Below are 20,759 nucleotides of genomic sequence, written 5' to 3'. Positions count from 1 at the left end.
CTCTCTGAAGTAGCCAGCTGAACAAATCTTCATGCAATAAGTTGAAGAGGAATGTAGTGTGTGTTTAGGAATTTATGTGATGGAATAGGAATTTTCCATCAAAAAAAATAGGAATTTATGTGATGCATGCTCATGTCCACATGCATGCAGGGAGGACAGAGAAAAAGAGAGAGAGAAGGAGAGGTCTTGGTTCCAGTCATGCAAGTGTATCCATCCCGCAGGCACACAAGGGAGAAGGCACACACCAGACTGAACTTGTCAGGTTCAACCTTCAACTTCACACTTGGCAGTGGGAGCTGCTTACTAGCAACAACCTCACCTTCTTTAGAGTTTCGTTTGCAAATGAGGTATTTCATCTATCTATGGATTCCCTGTTTTTTCTCTTAGTTACCACTCATTCTTTCTCTCACTGGCTTACTGGTTTTTTTGGGGCCATTTTTTTTTTTTTTTTGAGAAAAGAAAAGGAAATGCATCATTGTTACTGAGTACAGCAATAAACTAAACAGATGTTTTCCTCTTCTTCTAGGAAATGAAGCCTTTCACTTTTATCTTCCCAAACTAACTGGAAGAAAGAGGTTTTCTTGCTTGCCCCCTCAGCAGTGGAAGTGAACGCCTTCTATTCAGTAACTCCACCCACGGGCTGGTGGCTTTCTTCTCAAAGGGTCAGGGAAGTCTGCAGACCCCATGGAAGCGCAGATGTAAGAATGACCCATAGAACTTCTGTAAGGACTCAGATGTCCATTTTGAACAACACTTGCTTTAAGGCTTTATAAAGAGGCAGAGAGGCAAATCCATGCTACAGGGAGCAGTGATTTTAGAATAGGTGCTTGTCTCCACGGCTACATGGGGAAGAAATAGAAGTAAACTTAGGCTGGAATACCCGAGAGGAAATGTGGGGTAGAAAATGAAAGAAGAAGTTTCCAGGCAGCCAATGCAACCTCGCATAGCCCTCGCTACACACCAGTTTGAATCACCCCTGACATTTGGCTAAATCAGTTGTTTAGATGAAAGTGAGAAGGAAGCCAAATTAACATATAATTTTGGCTACAGACTCAAGGTGTTAGAATCACAAAGATCTTTGTTCAAATCTCATTTCCTACACTTATAAGCTATGTGAATTTGGGCAAGGTGTTCAACACCTCTGGCCATGATTTTCCCGTATGTATAACAGCAAGAGACAATCAGAGTGGCTGGGATCATTAAGGAAAACAACATTTGGGAAATAGCTTTTCAGTAAAGCATAGGGACAGCCTTCCTTGGAGGGTCCTGTGTGATTATCCAAAAAAAAAAAAAAAATGGGGATTCCACACTTGGCTGGCCAGAGGGAGGCTGTCCAAAGTAGGCAGGTGTGTGTGTGTGTGTGTGTATATATATATATGTGTGTGTGTGTACACATATATATGTGTGTGTGTGTATACATATATGTGTGTGTGTGCGTGTGTGTGTGTATATGGCTGATTAACAACTGTGTTCCCACTCACACATCAGCCCCAACTTACCCTCTAACCTTGAGAAAATTAATCATAAAGAAATGGTGTCAGGTGAAGGGAAAGTCAAGCAGGGAGAGGAAAGCTGAGTTATAATTCTCCCTCTGTGCCCAACACATTATACCACCACAGGCAGGTCACGTAACCTTTCTGGGCCTCATTTCCCTTTGTGTAAAATGAATGAATTGGCTAGACGAAGCTCAGAGGTCCCAAATTCTAAAACTCTTTGTGGGCTTAATTTCCCGAATAGGGGAAGGGCCATTTCTAGCTCTGTAAGGATGACAGCAGTTGACAAATGTCTACAGTTCCTGTGTGATGGTCAGTTATCAATTCCAATTACGGGGTCAGCTGAGGCGCAACCTCAAACCAGCCTGTAGGGATCTATGCATGAAGGGAAGGGGCAAAGCTATCAACAGTAATAATCAAAGCTTGGCCATTTAATGGGGAAGCTGTTAGGCAAATTCACTGCTTTACTCCAGGAGCATTTTCCCTGACCTAATACCCCGCAGAGCAGGACAGAAGAGGGCTCAGTTGCCTCTCCTAGGAGACAAATGGGTCTCGCATGATTTGCACTTGCAAGTCATTTCAAATATTAATTATAAAATCATCTATTTGCTTTTTTTTTTAGTCCTTTCTTGCAAATCATTCTAAAAATAATGTCATTTAAACACTGATTCACTGGCTGTGCCCAAGTGAACTCCCCAGGGAAATCCTAGCCTCTGTAATATTTGAGAATGCCCCTCTAAATTAGCAAGCCTTGCACAGACTCTATTAGGAAATCCAATCATCCCTTTGCTACCGGGTATTTTTGTTTGTGACTCCCTTAAAGAACTGGAGTTCACTCACCTTCAATTCCAATCAGCCTGAAATGATATGGATCTGCTGTGAGTTTAGTGGCAGCAACTCCATTAATATTAATATACAATAAAGAACCACAACGTTTAATAAAAACAAAAGCTCCAAACTATATCTGAAAGACTTTTAAGAGCAGAGTAAATAAATGCTCTAGTGATATTTTTCCTCTTCTCTTACCGTCAAAACTCATAAACAAGTATAAGATAGGCTTTGTTGGCTTTTATACCTTTCTTCCATTCAAATACAAAAAGGCGAGGGGATGTTTACTATGTTTAATTAGCTTCACAATGCCTGGGGTTCCTTAACCTGAGTGAGGTAGTTGGTTACTAAAAGTAGAAGCTCACAATTTATTAGCAGTACTAGCAAATGTTTCTACCTAATACTGATGAATACAACTGCAAAAACATGAACTTTTAAATCCCTGAATTCTACAAATAGAAAAAGAGAAATAATTTGAGGTCCTGGAGGGAAGCAATAATGAAGGAAAAATAATTAGTATGAAACAGAATCTCACTTGAAAATGGGACCTCTAGATTTTAGACCGATCCAAGCTCCCTCACTAAAAATGTAGGCATTTCATCTAAACCATGTGGAAGCGCTGACTGGATAAATATCTAAATGAATGGAATTCCTTGTGAGCTGCTCCCCATTTCTTGATCTTTTTAGCTAAAGTGCGGACACAGGAAATCTGAGATTTTTAAGAGATTTTATCTTATTTTATTGACTTTTTTTAGAGTCTTACTGTGTTGCCCACAGAGTCTCACTGTGTTGCCCAGGCTGGACTGCAGTGGTGCAATCACAGCTCACTGTGGCCTCAAACTCCCGGGCTCAAGAGACCATCACACCTCAACCTCCCAAGTAACTGGGATGACAGGTATGTACCACCATGCCTGGATAATATTTTGTAGAGATGGGTGGTGGGGGGCAGTCTCACCATGTTACCCAGGCTGGTCTGGAATGCCTAACCTCAAGCAATTCTCCCACCTCAGCCTCCCAGAATTCTGGGATTAAAGATGTGAGTCCCCTGCCAGTCCAGGAAGATATTTTAATGGTGATCCTTTCAGACCACCCATTCTGCACTTGACTTTAGGTTACAACATCCCTCCTACGTGCTTGACCCGGCAGCTTTATCCTTTCCTTCAGCTTGACTAAGCCTTAAGCAGGCTTCTTCCTGACTCTAGGTCCCTAATGTCCCTTTTCTTATAGCATTTGCTTTAGAAAACATGTAATTATAAATCCTTTCTCTGCCCCTTTGACATGGAAATCTTTTTAAAAGCCTCCTGTCAGTTGTGCAACCTCTCTCAAGAACCTAGGGTCCATCTCTTTGAAATGTAAACAACAAGGAGATAGCGCTGCTATCACCCCGTTTTTCTGAGAGTTTTTCTGCCTTCTTCTAAGTTGCAAAACTACCTTCAATCTTAAAGACAAAGAAAGTGTATTTTCCCTTTGGATAAAGACAATTGATAAATACAGACAGCTTATGACTTCCCCTTAACAACCTCCAGGCCTTTTTCCTGAGCTCACCCAACTCTTAGAAAAATCCTTCCCGTTCTTCAGTGGAGAGTTGAGTCCAGATTTAGTTCTAGCTTCTGCTCCCTATTGCAATATCCTTGAATAAACTTCCTGACCTGCTTAGGTTTGGCCAGTGCAATTTTCACTGCTGATACTTAAAGGTTTCTGGACATGAGCAGGGGTCCCAGCACCTAACTTCTTGGGTATTCATTCCTTCCTTCATCAACCTTGACCTTAGACAATTCTTCCCTACAAGGAACCATAATCTGTCTCACTAGGAATTCTACCCACTGATAGTTCTACCCTTGAGGTCCTTATAGAATATGCCTAATATTTTACGCATCCTTTAACTATCTGAAGAAAGCTTCTCTGCTCCAGGTTAAGCCTTCCCAGGGCCTTCACAGAAGGTGCTGAGCCTTAGGTTCACATTTGTTTTTGTCAAAGAATCTCCCTAAGGGAGTGCCTGAAGATACAGTAACTCCAGTTATAGAAGAGGCAACTAAAGGGGTTTTGTTTTACCTGAGAAAAATAAAATTTGCGGTGTGATAATTCAGGATATGACCCACAGATCAGGTATCCTCAGAATGAATTACAAATGCATTCAGCTTTCAGTAGTGTTTTCTTAACCCTATAAATTTATAGAAGCAATCTAGGTGAGGTTTGAGTAGCTCAGGGAAAGGATACAAGACTTGGTACTTTTATCTCATTAAAACCCTCAAGAAAAAACACTACATATTCAATTAGGGCGGTGAGAAGAATAATAGCTTAGTAATTTTTTTTTCTAGACTACAGTCATGACCTTGAAAACTCTATGACGTTCATAAAATTAGTTTTATTTTAAAAATTCTATTCTCCTGCAGACTTTGCTATATATACTCATCATATTCCCCTCCCTCCTTTCACTACTTGAAATTTCCTGTCTCTAAGGTCTAGACATTCTCCTATTTTGGATGTTTTCCCACATTCTCACCCCTATCAAAACATTTAGCATGATTTTTAAAATTAAGGAGTAACCAGTCAGTCAGCTAATCAAGTTATTTTATTATTTGACCAACTAGGTTCTTCATCAAAGAAAATATCATTCAGCTACAAGTATGTTAATAGTTGACCCTGAGAGGCCTGCTTGGTTCTCAATCAAAAGATGGAAATCACAAGCTCATTAAGTACCTTTGCTTTCTAAAAAGGTATTACTTGAGCAATCTCTGTTGCTCCTTTTTCACAGCCCCCTTATATTCAAAAGTAATATTTTTATTTTCACAACATATATTTATTTTATTTTTATCTTTCTTATGAAATATATTTTCAAAATAATTTCATAGCTATGTACTGACAGTACCTTGTATCCTAGGTTTGGAGCTCTTCAAGGGCAAAGTTATTTATCTTATTAGCCCGTAATAAGCACTATAGTGCCTGACACATCGTATATCTCAATAAATATAGTTAAAGGTATAAAAATTGAGAAAATTAATTGAGGTAATCTTCCCAACAATTTTATAGGACAGAGAATGGAATGGAAATTTATTGCCATTTTTCTTTTTTTTTCTTTTGAGATGAAGTCTCACTCTTGTCGCCCAGGCTGGAGTGCAGCAGGACAATCTCGGCTCACTGCAACCTCTGCCTCCCGGGTTCCAGTGATTCTCCTGCCTCACCCTGCTGAGTACCTGGGATTACAGGTGCCTGCCACCACGCCCAACTAATTTTTGCATTTTTTTTTTTTTTTTTTTTTTTTTTTTTTTAGTAGAGACGGGGTTTCACCATGATGGCCAGGCTGGTCTCAAACTCCTAACCCTAAATGATCCACCCGCCTCGGCCTCCCAAAGTTCTGCGATTACAGGAGTGAGCCACTGCACCTGGCCTATTGACATTTTTCAGGCAGGTTAAGTAATTGTTCAATGCAGGGTGTGGAAAAATAATCCCTCCTGAGTGGTGAATGTCCATCTCATTGGAATGACTTTGGGTTTGCAATTAGACCTAAAGTCCCAGAGTCCATGACTGTTAAAGATGTGTGTCAATTCTGGTTATTTGGTGGGACACACAGGGATTCTAAATCAGGTTACTGTTAGGATTTAGTATGTGAATGTACATCTATGTGGATGTGTTGCGGGGGGAAGGACCAAATTTGCATTTCACTAGCTCTCCTTTTGTTCTTAACAGATAGAATTCATGTACTCATTAGATTTGGCTCTGGTAAGAATGACTTCTGCACTATAGGCAATAGATAAGAGGCATAAACCTGGGTGAAGGGGACACTACGCACACTCACAAACAAACAAACAAACACACAAACACAACCTTAGGCAGATTATTTCCTTGTAAGAAACAGTGATGGCAGTCCTCCGCACATCAAACAATTCAATCTCTCAGACGCCAAATCTTTTCAGTTACAGAAAGAAGGCCAATGTTCACGAATTCATTACCCAAGCCTTGATCAATCTTAATATATTGTACAGAACTGTCAATGTAGCTGAAATGGCATTTTTTTTTCTCTCGTTTGATGTTCTTGCAAATGGATTCATTTGGAGGTAGAATAAGAAGTTTGGGTGACGGAATATAAACACAGTTAGAGCTGCTTTCCAAGCTGTGGGAAAGTGTGAATCGGGCACAATTGTGCATAAAGCCAGGCATTATGGTTTTAAAGGATAAGAGGCCTTAATCCTAGCACTTTGGGAAGCTGAGACAGGAGGATTGCTTGAGGCCCAGAGTTCAAAACCAGCCCAGGGAGGCAATATAGCAAGATTCCATCTCTACAAATGATTTAAAAATTAGTCACGTGTGGTGATGCACACCTAGTTACTCCAGAGGCTGAGGCAGGAGGAGAACTTGAGCCCAGGAGCTCGAGGTTATAGTGAGCAATGATCATGCCACTGCCACTCTAGCCTGGGCAACAGAGTGAGATACTGTCTCAAAAATAAAGAAATAGGAGAGTCAACGGATTGCAAGAGCTACTTTTCTGATGATTAAAACATCCTTGCTTTCCTAAAACAGACCTTATTTTTAAGGAACTGTAGGAGTTCATCAGCCAACTATGCAGTCATCTGTTCATCCAAGCTCCTGGTCATCTTAGGTTAATTAAGGATTTACTGAGTTTCACTATTTCACTTGATTCATACTCAATTGAAGAGTTAGAACTATAAAAAATTAGACTTAAGCTTTAAAGATAGCATTCCATCCAGTTCCATAGCACCCTTTACACATGGCAGTCAGAGGTACAGAGCCTCAATAGAGCACTCTGAGTGAAGGAATCAACTTCCAGGGACGCCCACACCACTGCTTCCTGGCTCTTCATTTCTGACAATGCTATGGGACACCAAGGAAACCTACTTATTTATGATACTACATCAGTCCACGTTCTGCCTTCAGAAGCTTTCTAGAACATATCTGATCTCTTTCCTGTATTGTGCTAAAAGAAATTTTCAGAAAAATGTACAGTCATGACCCTTATGTACATATAAAAATGAACATGAGTTCAATAATTTACTTTGCTCATACGAGATGAGGAAATCAAGCAGATGTTATACCAGTTCAAAGGAAAAGTCAAAACACTACAAAATTACATGGAGTAAGGGAATGTTGAGCAAATTGCAAATGAAGACAAAGTGATTTTTCCACTGGGAGAGAGGGAAGTCAATTGAAATTCTACTGGACAAGACAGAATTTGCATACCAGTTACCTACACTTTACAGAGGTGCAAAACAGATTAAAGGCAATAATAGGACTAGAACTGAATATCCTAGATTGGTGTGATATAAATCATGAATATGTTTCCACTGAAGTACTATTTTTTTTTAGTATTAAAGTAGAGTCCTAGTATCTTATATGTAATTCTAAATTGAAAACAAGAGGGAAAAAGAACCCTGACAACCGAAAGCTATTTTTCCAATGTCTGGTGCTTATACATCCCTCTTAGTATGAATACTCATATATTTTGCTGCATAAATATTAATATATGTTATTACAAGTATTGCCCCAGATACCTCAAGTGGTGTTACACAATATATAACATACGCATGTATTAGCCTCTTAAAATCGGAAATCTTCTGAGATCTAAAACTCCTTTAGTTCCCTATTGACGTTTTCCTAAAGTCAGTTTATGGTTTAGCCAATTGTTTCCATTTCTTCCAAACTGCACATTCACCAACTTCAACTTGGTAGTTTAAAATTAGCCAAGGGGGATGGTATTTACACAAGAAAATAGTCAAATGCACCACATCTGGGCTTTCTTTTATGCACGTGTATGGGGGTGCGTGTGTGTGTGTGTGTGCGCGTGCGTCTTCTTCCTAAGGGTCAGTTGTTACACATTTGTCAGCACACCACCTCCCCCTAAAGATTTCAAATAAAGGACTGTGTACCTGTATCCCAGCAATTTAAAAAGGACATGTGAAGATGAATAAGGCACATTCCCTGTCCTTAAGGGATTCACAGACTAGTAAAGAGCTTGTGGTCTAGTACATAAATTAACATATTTATAAACATAAAGCTGTTCCAGGGTTTATGCTTGCCGCAAGGTAGCTGTTTCACAACAGCCATATTTCTACTGTCCATCATAAAATGAATTAAATCTAAGTGGTTTCAATTCAATAAATATGCAGGAAAAAAAGGCCCCCTAGTAAATTATTTAAAAGACTTAAATAGTAAACAATGCAGAAGATTTAATTGGAATATGAAAACACATACATTTTACTTAGTAATAACTGGTGATAAAGGCTAAAAGCTTTCCTTCAAATAAAGAATTTTGGAGAGAAAATAATATATAATCAAAGTACACTTTGGGAATTTTCTATTTACTCCAAACATTAGCCTCTTTTTTGATGGATGTTTTTTCCATTTAACAAAATATATATATATATTTCTGAGATGGAGTCTCATTCTGTCACCCAGGCTGGAGTGCACTGGCACGATCTCAGCTCACTGCAACCTCTGCCTCCTGGGTTCAAACGATTCTCGTGCCTCAGCCTCCTGAGTAGCTGGGACTACAGGTGTAACAAAAATATTTTTAACACTACCTGTGTGTCAGGCACTTTGCTGGAAATGAGAGATTCAACAACAAAAATGCTTTGCATTCTGTTCCTCAGGAACTTTAATTCTAGTGAAAAAGAATAATGTAAGCGTAAACGATAACAATATACTACGATGCCTGATAAAAGAGAAGTATTGGGTTGAAAACCAGCAGATGCAATTAATTCTATGGGGAAAGAATGATTTCAAAGGAGATGCCTTGAAAAAAGACAAAGCTTTGCTGGAGAGAGAAGGAAGGAAGGGCATGCTAGTTAGAGGGAGTAGTACATCACACACTTGCACAGTATAGGATCCTTTAGGAAGAGATGTGAGACAGGTTCAAGAGTGGGATGAAGATTTCTATGTCTTCAAGAATGAAGACAAATGAACTTAAGAGTTAAGAGTTAAGATATAGTTTTCAAGATTTATTTGTATATAAAGATTCCATCATGCAGAAGAGAATATAAAAAAATAAAACCTGCTGGATATGCAGGTATAAAGTTTAGAGCTTATAAGCTTTCTGGGCTTATCTCAGATCTCTAGAGAGTAAAAACCTTGAGCTAAGAGAAGATTTCTTATTCATGTATTATCTTCTGGACCTGATGAAGGGTCTCCTACAGAGTAGGCAATTATTAAATAACTGGTAAGTGGAAAAACGGGAAAATGAACAGTAAAATATAGAGTGTCCAGCTTTCTATTTTGCTTTATCTGCTGCAGGATGCTGGCTGTCCTCTTCAAAGTTCTGGAAAATTATCCCCCTTCCTGGGCTATGTGGCTCTGATCCCTGCATCTGTTGAAATCATCTTCTACAACTCTCCCTTTCCATCCTTGGTCTCCAGCTTCTTTGTCCTCCTTGTTGTTCCTGAGCACAACAAGGACAAGCTTCTATAAGAACACTTCCTTGAGGGCATTTGTATTGCTTATCTCTCTCCCCCAGAATGTCTACCTTGACCATTTTGTAAAAAATACATCTTTTTCTTTTCTTTTATTTTGAGACAGAATCTCACTCTGTCACCCAGGCTGGAGTGCAGTGGCGTCATCTCGGGTCACTGTAAACTCCATTTCCTGGGTTCAAGCGATTCTCCTGCCTCAGCCTCCTGTATAACTGTGATTACAGGCGCCTGTCACCATGCCTGGCTAATTTTTTTTTTTTTTTTTTTGTATTTTCAGTAGAGACGGGGTTTCACCATGTTGGCCAGGTTGGTTTCAAACTCCTGATCTCAAGTGATCTGCCTGCCTTGGCCTCTCAAAGTGCTACGATTATAGGCCTGAGCCACCGCACCCAGCAAAAAAATACCATATCTTAACATGCAACATACTCAAGTACCTTGCAACACACTCAAGTCCCTTGCAATACTTTACTTACCAGAACCTGAAATTATATTATAGATTTTATTGTATCTTTCCCCATCAATATGTAAGCCCCATAGTAGATGATACCTTGTGTTGCTTACTCCTATCCCCTGTACCTAAACCAGTGCTTGGCACATAGAAAATACACAGTAAGTTTTTATTAAATAGATAATGAGAAAATAAGCTTCTCTATTAGATATATGTTTTTGTGGGAAGTTTTCTCAGTTCTTTTTGAAAGCAAGTAGCATGTATTTTAAAAAAAACTTGAATAAAACTAAAAATCATTATTTAATTGTAAACAGACTTCAAGAATATGAGAAATTGCCTCAAAAGAAGTAACTATATCTAAACATATAAACAATATGGAAAATCATCAAAGTGCCAAAATTCAAAATAAAAAAGCTAATTTTAAATTTGCTAGTTATGCCCAAAGGTCATATTTCCCTTTTCTTTAGTAAAACTGTGGGTTTGGTTTGGGGCCTACACTGAGCCCCAAATAAAATACTTTGTTTCCCAGAATCTCTTGTACCCCGGTATAGTTATATGACTAAGTTCTGGCCAAATGAGATATAAGCCAAAATGTCACGTGAAAATTCCAAGAATGATGCTTTAAAGATGTAAATTCAGACTAGAGATAACATCATAATGTGATTTCTCCAGTTTTCCTTTCCGCTTCCCGAAATGTTGACATGATGGCTGGAGCTTTAGCGGTCACTGTGGATCGTGTTTTGACTTTGAGACTGAAAGCTTTGTGTTAGAATGTTGGGACAGAGATGAAAGATGCCCGGATCCCTGGTGATTTTGTGTAGCTATCATACCCTCTCTGCACTATTTTCAGACTTCTTCATGGGACAGAATAAACCCTATGTGCTGATGATGCTGTTATTCCTAGTTTTCTGTTTATATACACTAAAGTAAAGTTCATATGTCATGTGACTATCTTAAATTATCCTTAGAGTCATGTTTATTTGCCTGACAATATGTTTACCAGATTGGGAAGTAAATGTGGAAACCATGTTTATCAGACTCAGTAGTTATTTGATCCATCTAAAAAGTACTATCGTATCATTATTGTTCTTGTTGCAATTGTTGATATATTCACCACCTGTTCTAGGTGAGGACATCTGTTAATTTTCATGATTTTACTAAGTCCTGTATAAATATTAATTAAGCACAGTAGCTCTGAAAAACAAACTCAATGCTTGTTGGGAATTTAGGAGCAAAGCACCTGGGGTGATTACATGCCCAGATTAGAAACTACTTTTAGTAGTATGTAAAAACACACAACTTTTACAAGGGCCAAGGCAAGACAAACACAAGCAAATTAAAAAAAAAAAAAAAACAACTATAGGAATATTAACAAATTTCTGAAGCAACTAGGAATTATAAATGAAATGTTGTATCTCTTCCAATATGTACAAAGAGTTAGATTGGGCCTTTGTTCCCAGTGAAAAAAGAATAATATATCCAACATTTCTAATAGCATCCATTACGTGTGCCATTCTAATAAGCTCTTTACCTATATTAAATTATATAAACAACAGAGCAGACACATGAGGTTCATACTTCATTTTTCAGAAGAGAAAACAGAGGTGCAAGGATGCTAAATAACTTGTTCAAGGTCACGTACCTAGTCAATACTGACGTCCAGATTGGGATCCAAGCAGAGTAGTTCCAGACTCTGTGTGCTTAGCCGTCGTTCTTTGTTACCACTGGCAAACAGCTGGGAAGCAGCAGTAACTTGGGGAGCAATCACCGAGAAGTGCTAGTGAAATGGCTGAGTTGGAAATACCGCCAAATAAAGGAAACTAGAAAATGATTCCCAGGCTACCAAGAATGGGAATTAAACATCAAGGTATAGGCCAAATATCTCGGAACCATAATGCCAGCACCACCTGGAAGTGCTTTCTTGTCCTGCCCTTTCAACAAAAGGACCATGACTTAGGAGCAAAACTCAACTTAGAGTCACAATTCTTGACCCACGTCGCAAAATGCGGCTGGGCCAATATTTTGGAGTGTCTCAGGTAAGTTATTGTAGTACTATTAGAGCAACAAAGTTTGGAAATAATGTCCACAATCTTACCAGTAGAAGATATTCAGTTATGCCTATTAATATTTTTTCTCTCTCACTTGGATTTTGGTCTTCTTTGTGTAAGGGCAAAAGGAATGGCATTTGGCTAACATGATGGCACTGAGCATTGCCAGCACCTGTAGGGATAGGTTGTGTGACCATTATCAGTTGAATGTGTCATGCTGGACAAAATGTTGGGAACTACGGGAATCATTTAAAAAACAGCAGATTGGAGTCAAGAGGCCAAGATTCATGGTGCTGCTATTGAGTAGCTGAATGATCTTAATGGAATTCCTCCAAATTATTGTGGTCTCTCCTTCCTAGTAGACAAAACAAAGGAACATTATATGGCCACCCTGATTCCCAAGATCCGTCTTCTGTCATAAAATCAGAATGGTAGCTATGGTATCTACGATACATGTACATAGTAGATATAGATATATCTACATATGGTAGATAATCCGATAATCTCCCTACTCAGAGAGCTCAAACAGATTTCATCTCAAGTGACATAGGCATATTTAATCTCAAGTGACAGAATGAGGTTGGAGCATTAAATACATTAAGAATGAGTTTCCTTTCTTCCTACTGATTGCTGTATTGATTAAGCATCTATTTTCTATCATATATGTTACATAATTGGTAATCCTTACTACAATACGGGAGATAGTATGATCCCAAATTGAAAATGAGAAAAAAAAGGAGCTCAAAGAGAGTTTGAGTACTTGCTCAACCTCAAACAGCTAGAAAATGGCAATAAGATAATTCAATACCATTGTTAGTAAACAAAAGTTAAATTCAGATCTGTCTTACTCCATGCTGTGGACTACATTGTGTCCCCTCTCCCCCTGTGGAGCCTGGAGCAACTCCATCTTTGATGCTTATCTGCCATGTTAGCTTCTGATTAACCCCAGTTCTGGGAAGGCCTTTGAAATTTCCAGTTTATCTACTGTTCCTTATATAAGAGCATGTACTTATGTAAATCTTGTCCTTATGGCAAATTCTTACACATTCCCTCTGAAGCACATGTGCCTTTGTATATAATTCCTGGGTTTGGGGGATTATATACCTGGGATCCATTCTTGCGAGACCGTCTTGTCTTGTCCCTACCTTAGACACATTCTGTTCCTAAGTCCCTATTAAATGTTTCTTTTTAAGAAACTGGATTTGTGAGCCCTTTCTTTGGCCTCTCAACTTCCTTTGACTTTGGGGTAGATTTGCATAGGCCTGCCTCCCTCAAAATACTTCCTAATTCATTTGTTGGAGCCCAAAGCCCAGAAGTGACTGTATTTAGAGATAAGAAGTAATCAAGATTAAATGAGGTCATCAGAGAAGGAAAAGGATTAGTGTCCTTATAAAATAAGATACCAGAGAGCTCACTCTCTCCCTACTGTGTAAGCGTGCAACCAGAAGATGGATGTGTGCAAGCCAGGAAGACAGCCCTCGCCAGAACCCCCTTTGCTGGCATCCTGATCTCAGACTTCCAGCCTCCAGAACTCTAAAAAAATAAAGTTTTGCTGTTTAATCCACCAAGTCTGTGGTATTTTGTTATGGTAAACCAGGCAAACTAATTCACTCCAAAGGTTTCCCTTGTCTTTCCCCCCCCCGTCCCCACTAAGCCATGCCTAGTCATTGTGTCCAAAAATGTCTGAAAAATAAATAGAGGAATCATTAAAGAGCTAGTGAGCTCACATTTTACATTAGAGGTGTTGCTGGTACTCCTGGAGTTGTACTGTGCACAGCCTGCGCGAAGGGACCTGGAAGTCCTTACTCCTGACTGCATGATTGACATTAATCAATGACACAAACCTGCTACTGGGTGCAAAATGCTTCAATTGTTACCCTCCAGCAGTACTACAACAAAAGGTATTACTATTGTTCCTGCTCTTCTTTCTATTCTGTGTCCACCACCAGCGTCCCAACTTTGAGTACGATTTTTGAAAAAATACTTTCACAATCTATCTCTAATTAAAATTCTCCACATTATAATCACGACATAATATTATTTCCACTTTACAGATGAGAAAGATGAAGTTCAAGGAACTGCTGAGAGGTACTGAGTTAATCAGTAGCAAAGGCAAAGTGCAAAGGTTCCTAAACACTGTTCGGTGCTCTCTACTCTGTAACCTCCATGCTTGCCTGAATATCCATCTCTCTCTCCTGAGCATTTTCACATCCACAATTTTACCATTTTAAAGTATATTTTTCAGAAGTCCAATAAATTGTAGAATGGCAGAAATAATTTTCAGAGGGTGAAACAGCCTCTTAAATCATGCCCAGTAAAAACTAAATTCTACCCTTAGGGGTTCCACTGATTAGCTGCAATAACTGTTGTCCAGATAACCCTTGGTGTTGGACAACTTCAGGAAAATTCGCTAGATTGATTAGCCCAATTAACTCAGAAACTGACATACAAAAACAGGCAGGAAACCCCTGCTGGGTCCAAGAAAGAAATAAAAGACATGCCCCTGGTCTTGACTGCATAAATATGAGAGGGTCCATGGAAATTTCCACATAGAGTGCAAACACAAAGGCAGTCTGGGAGAGGACCAAGCTCAGGACTGGCTCAAGAAAGAAACAAAGAAGAGAATTAAGAACCGCTAAGAAGGCAAAAAGCCTAAGGAGAGAGTGAGCTCAAAGAACAGACACTCTTTGGCAAGCCCAAAGGCCAAAGAGCGGAGAGGGAAATTTGCAGAGCATTCAAGAATACTAAGAGGGAAAAGATCTGTGAGCTGAGAAACATGGCCTTCTTTGTTCAACGCTGGTAATGAGATTAATCTGTACTTTTTGTGAATCAGTAGCAAAGGCAAAGTGCAAAGTTAGATTCCTAACTTCACTACCAGAGCAAATGGAGCAAATAAGAAAAATAAGAAGGGAAATTCCCCTTGTTAAAAAAATAACTATTCAAATCTTAATTTTTTAGATACATTATCTTGGAGTGTTACTCTCATCACTCACTACTTAGGGTAAAGTTTTTATGTAAGTTTAAAAACATAGTCTTCATCTCCTTCCCTTTCCTCTTGCATTTCTTTCATTTTTAAATTTTAATATGTAACTGCTAAAGCTGTAGGGACTGGAATCCCAGCTGTACTGTGACGTTCATATTTGCTACTAATACTTGTACATAACCAAGACTGATCTGATCATTTCATTTGTGATAGGGGATGAATAGAATCCAGTTATTCCATTAGCCATCATAATCCCCATCTCAATAGAGAGTTTTTATTTTTTTGTCCTACTGGACTATTTCTTCCAGATGGAAGACAATATTTTCATGAGACCAAATGAATCATTTGATAAGAACAAGCTAGTTCTCTTCTAAAATGAGATTAATAAGTGGAAGATGGGAGACAGGGGAGGAAGAATAGCCCAGAAAGAACACAGAACTGCAAGAAAAAGATCCAGGGGATTCCCAGAAACTGCCAGAACAAATATAAAATTGTTCTGTGAATTTCGCCAGTTATGCAATAAAAAGTAAAAGTGAACACAAATGGCATAATCAACATGCCTGACAATATTCTGCACCACAAAGTAACACAGTTTGCTAACAGGTCATCAGAGTCATGGAAGACTGCAAGTTCTTTAGCGGGTTGGGGAGTTGAGGGATGGACAGCGAAATGCCAAGTCAATCTTTTTGAAAACACTGATTACAGGCAGAGAGCAGCAATCACAGAGCATCTGAGGAAATCCAGGATCATTTTCAGTTCTGAGGAAGGAAGTCATTAGGCAGCTAATTAATTTTCCTTTAAGCTCATTAATAATGGTAACTGGTTGCACATAATCTATAAATTAGTGAAGACTAAAATTTAAGAGTGATGTGGTTGGAAAGGGTGAAGGAGCATGAGGCTTAGAAAATCTATTTTATTAAGCTACATGGAATTAGCAAATTTTTAAATTATCTATGTACATATGCAGACCTTTAAATAAAATAATTAATAAGCGTTAATATGTATAGAGAGCTTACTCTGTTCTAAGCATTGTTCTGTGTGTTTTACGTGAATTATCTCATATAATACAATTTTATAGCTAAGGAAACTGAAGTCTAGCAAGATTAATAAACTTTAGTAAGAAGTAGTAAATACAGCTAGTAAATAGCAAAGCCGAGATGCAACATATTATTTTTCAGGTATTAGCAAATTTTTATTACAGACAAAGACTGTAATAAAAAAGACACAGATTTTTATAGTCAAAAGGCTCTGGATTGAGTCCTGATTCTATCATGTACTACTTTTGTGTATATTTACGTAAATTTCTGCATCTCCTTAATTTCTTTATCATGAAAGCATTACTCATGAACTTGCCAACCTGGTATACAAATTAAATGAGATAAATGCATTTACAATGCATAGTATATATGTATAAAACAATAATATTAACAGTCATTCTTCATCATTGTATTGTTCACTCAGTAAATTTATTCAATGTCACGCAATAAATGACAGATAATATGACTGTCTTTAGGCCTCAGCACATATTAGGTACCCAATTAATAGTGCCTTTTCTCATCTTTTTCCATCTGTTAGTAAGGACTATTTAGAAATGACCTAGCTAGCTAACTAAATAGGTACAAATTTTGAAAACTAAATTGAAAAATGGCAGTTCCAAATTATTGAAGTTTAATTGAAAAAAACTACAGCCTTGCTTAAACATTTTCTTGATTAAAAATAAACTTTGGAAAGGGGGGGCATTATAATATCCCTGCAAAGCAATCAGATTTGTTTTAAAAATGAAATCATAGAAAAAGTCAATTTCTCAAATAAAAGTCTATTATATGGTGGCTAAGTGCCAACATACATTGAGAAGGTTTATAATGTGACAGGTATATTTCAGTGAGATGATATTCAAGACAGATCTGAATACTTAAAATTTCCTTAACATCCTATACAGTTTTATATAACTAATGTTTTTTATTCCAAAATGTTTTGTATTCAGATCTCCTTTAGCATTATGACCTATAATTCTCATTAATTTTACAGTATTATCTGCCTATTAAAATTGGGAAATGTTCTCCTATAACATGTTTCCACCACAATTGAATTTTAAAGATGAGCTCAATCCCAATAAAATAAAAGAGTAACTTTGCTAGGGCAAGGAGAGGCCTAAGAAGGGTTATGGTCATAAATGTTTCTCAGTGTGATGGGGGAAATGCAAGTCCAAGAGCTACTTAGAGAATCACAGAACATTTAAAATTCTAGACTCAGTGAATCTGAAATAAGAACATGTTTCTGTAAAATTTTCTAACCAGCCTCCACATCAACAAAGATCTTCAGAGGAACTAAGAGACTCGTAAGTTTCTAATTGTGAACTTGAGATGAAGAATCTATCATCTATCTATCTATCTATCTATCTATCTATCTATCTATCAATCAATCATCTACCCAACCATCCATCCATCCATCCATCCATCCATCCATCCATCCATCCATCCATCCATCCATCCATCCAAACTTAGGGTAGAGTTCCTGATTCCCCACCCTGGCAATGGCCTTTCTGGTTTCATCTCCTACCTTTCTCCACACACTCACTCTGTCGTATCCACACTGGTCTCCATGACTCTTCCAAGCCAGGTGGCATCCACTTCTGGATCACTGCACTTCCCAATCCTACGCCAGAAACAATTATCATCTAAATATCTACAAGGCTGGCTCTTTCACCTCTTTTTGATATTTGCCCAAATGTCTCTTCAAGATGCACTTTTTGACCACTCTATTTATAATTGCAATCACTTCTCTATGCCTTGCCCATCCCTCACATACGCTCTGTGCTTTTATAACTATCTAGATCTGCATCCTTGGATGCGATAGCCACTAGCCCTATGTGGCTATTCAAATTGAAGTTTAAATTTGTTGAAATAAAACAAAACTTAAAATTAGGCCCTTTAGTCACACTCGGTTTATTTCAAGTATTCAATGGTCACCTATAGCCAGTGGCTAACATATTGAACAGCACAGCTATAGAATATTTGTATCACTGAGGAAATTTCTATGGAGACAGTGCTGTCCTTGACATGTACACACTTTGTATGTTTGTTTATTTTCTTTAATATATCCTTCTACCAACCCACCCATGTCTACCCTATGTTCTAAGTACAGAATTGGCCAGGGCTTTTGTTGATTTTGTTTGCTGCTTTATCTCGAATACTTAGAGCAATTCTTGGCCCATATGAGATATTCAATAAATACCTGTTAAACAAGTAAATGCATTTAAACATAATAATTCATTATTTCCCTTTAAAAAGTCGGAGATCTTGCCAATTGCCATGACATGGATGAATCTGGAGGACTTTATGCTAAGTTAAATAAGTCAGACACAGAAAATGTTGCACAATCTCACATGTAGGATTTTAAAATCCACATATGCAGACATAGAGAACAAAACAGTGATTATCAGGGGCAGGGCATGAGGGGGAAGGAAGGGGGCCAGGGGTGGGGGTGCTGCGGATGTAGATCAGAGGATACAAAGTTGCAAATATGTAGAATGAATACTAAGTCTAGAGATGTAAGCTACAACATGAGAACTAAAGGTAACAAAATTTCACTGTATATAGTATTCATGCTAAATGAGTAGATTTTAGTTACTTTTGCCATAAAAACAAAAAATGGGTAACTATGTGAGATAATAGATGTGTTAATTTGCTTCTTTATAGTAACATTTTCACTACCTGTATGCATCCCATAACATCATGTATAACCTATGTTAAATATACACAGTAAAGTTTATTTTTAATAAATGTCAGAAATAAGAAAACAGTTGCATCACTCCTCCTTAGAGGGAATTTCAACATGCCAAATTATCCTCAGTTGTATTTCATCAGGGCTATTTATTTGTTGCTTATAATTGTCTAAATACTTATGAATGGTAAACCTTTTGAGACTATGATTTCCTGTAATCATTTATCTCCTGTGCCAGAGTAATAATCACTAAAATATGTCAAGATTTATGGCAGAAAAGTCTGTCAAATCCTATACCTCCCAAAAATTGTTAACTGTCATAAAAGTTTTAGAGTTGAGCACTTCATTTGATTAGGCTTTTCATATATATGTTATAATAAATACAGATAGATTACTAGTGGATAATGGCTATCAGTCAATCTATTTGGTTTTATAAGCATAGATATGCATTTGCCTTGTAAAAATCATTTTTATTCCTAACTATATTCATTAGAATGACGGCCTAGATATGAGTGATCACTGCCTTCTCTGAGTGACCTTGCAGAATGCTTCTGAAGTTTGAATTCATCACTGTCAAAACTGTATAGAATCATGTAATATATATTAAAGATCCATCTTGCTGGCCAAAGCAACAGCTTTCAAACTGAATCTAAGCTTAAAATGCTCTAGAGTCAGAGCTAATAAATTCAATTTTTTAACTTTTGAAGACCTGAGTTTTTTAAATAATATTTTTTCTTACTGTAACAGAATGAAACTTAATAAAATATTAAATAGTATACAAAAATATTAAAAACTATTTTAAAAGAGAAAGACATAATTTTACAATACTAATACAATCTTTTAATATTTTGGTCTATTTTTAAAGTTTTTTTCAGTCTATTTCCAACCTTATTATTTTTTTTTTTTTGAGACAGTCTCTCACTCTGTCATCCAAGCTAGAGTGCAGTGGTGCAGTCTGAGCTCACTGCAACCTCTGCTTCCCGGGTTCAAGCACTTCTCCTGCCTCAGCCTCCCGAGTAGCTGGGATTATAGTTGCCGGCCACCATGCCCAGCTAATTTTTGGATTATTAGTAGAGACGGGGTTTCATCATGTTGGCCAGGCTGGTCTCGAACTCCTGATCTCAGGTGATCCACACGTCTCAGCCTCCCAAAGTGCTGTTCAATCCTATTTTTAAAATTTACAATTATTATCCTATGTATCTCTAATTTACTTTCAGTTTTCTCCCCTTAACACTACAATAGTCCTTGGCATTCATATGTTCAACTGCTTTTACTTTATTCTAAATGTTCTTGACTTATAATGATTTGTATTTTTCTAAGTGACAAATTAGAATCATGCAGGGAATGTGAATAGTTTAAACTGAAGAATCAGTCTATCAGATTGCCCATAATTTGGAACTCAATGTGTTTTGTTGTTGTTATGTTTGCAGTAACTGACATCAATGGTGAAGATGCCACTGGGAGGCAGGAGAGTTCAATGAAGAATGCCAGTCAGATTTGGGTTCAGATACCATTTCCATTTCTTCATTCAGTCCACAGATACTTATTTAGCCAGGTATAATACTAGATTCTGTATATACAAATAGTTTATTTGTTCCTTCACCTTTCCCATTTCCAGGTGTCGTGCTAAGTACTGTACCTACTTACCATGTTTGCTCCTCACAACTGTTATAACTCCATTGTATAGTTACAAAACAGCTACCCAGTAAGGGCAAGTAATTTGCAAGTGATGGAGCCCCCATGACTGACACTCAGGAGTTCTAATTTCAGTATCCTTTCTCTTACTCACCTTATTTCATGGCCTTGCTTAAAGTG

At 37.8% G+C, this 20,759-nt stretch overlaps 1 protein-coding gene across 23 annotated transcripts in view; it reads right to left on the bottom strand.

Moving 5' to 3' along the window:
* LOC105471588 (leucine rich repeat containing 4C) overlaps positions 1–20,759 on the bottom strand; it is a 1,332,829-nt gene that overhangs the window by 88,697 nt on the left and 1,223,373 nt on the right. The window contains exon 1 of one of the 23 annotated variants that reach the window (XM_011724131.3): positions 11,833–12,982. The exons of the other annotated variants lie outside the window; for them this stretch is intronic. The gene's annotated coding sequence lies outside the window, so the exon portion shown is untranslated. Of the gene's footprint in view, positions 1–11,832; positions 12,983–20,759 lie in introns of those variants that run through there. 23 annotated transcript variants of the gene reach the window in all.

Source organism: Macaca nemestrina, chromosome 12, assembly GCF_043159975.1.
Source record: "Macaca nemestrina isolate mMacNem1 chromosome 12, mMacNem.hap1, whole genome shotgun sequence".
Lineage (NCBI taxonomy): Eukaryota > Metazoa > Chordata > Mammalia > Primates > Cercopithecidae > Macaca > Macaca nemestrina.
This window is presented reverse-complemented; position numbering and strand designations above follow the sequence as displayed.